Source organism: Nannospalax galili, unplaced genomic scaffold (genome assembly GCF_000622305.1).
Source record: "Nannospalax galili isolate Female #2095 unplaced genomic scaffold, S.galili_v1.0 scaffold716, whole genome shotgun sequence".
NCBI lineage: Eukaryota > Metazoa > Chordata > Mammalia > Rodentia > Spalacidae > Nannospalax > Nannospalax galili.
The window spans coordinates 1,024,478-1,025,322 of NW_008339517.1; positions in this window are offsets into that span (position 1 = coordinate 1,024,478).

An 845-nucleotide genomic window follows, 5' to 3' on the forward strand; every position below is an offset into this window, starting at 1 on the left:
AACTGACCATATACTGGCGCACAAAACAAACCTCAACAAATACAGAAAGATTGAAATAATTCCATGCATTCTATCAGACCACAATACAATAAAGCTTACAATCAACACCTGAAGGAGCTCTAGTAAGTACATGGACTCATGCAGATTAAACAACACACTCCTAAATGATGAATGGGTCAAAGGAGAAAATAAGAAAGAAGTAAAAATATTCCTGGAACTAAATGAAAGGACAAGACAACACAACAAAACCCCTGGGACATATTGAGAGCAGTCCTAACAGGGCAGTTTATAGCTCTAAGTGCCTACATCAAAAAATCGGAAAGAACACAAATAAATGACTTAACATTGCAACTCAACACACTTAAAAAGCAACATTAAACGGAACTCAAACCCAGCAGACAAGAAAAAATAACAAAAATCAGGGCAGAAATTAATGAAACTGAAACAAAGAAAACAATACAAAGATGCAACAAACCCAAGAGCTGGTTCTTTGAAAAGATAAACAACATTGACAGGCCACTAGCCCAGTTAACCAAAAAAGAAAGAGCAAAATCAACAAATCAACAAAATCAGAAGTAAAAGGGGAAACATCACAACAGACACCAGAAAGATTCAGAACATTATAAGGGAATACTTTAAAAACCTATATGCTACTAAATTTGAAAACCTAAAAGAAATGGATGGATATCTAAAGGCATGGGAACCACCAAAACTAAACCAAGAAGAGATTAACAGCTTAAACAGACCCATAACAAAACAAGAAATTGAAACAGTAATACAAAATCTCCGGACTTAAAAAACCCAGGACAAGATGGATTTACAGCAGAATTCTATCAGACATTTAA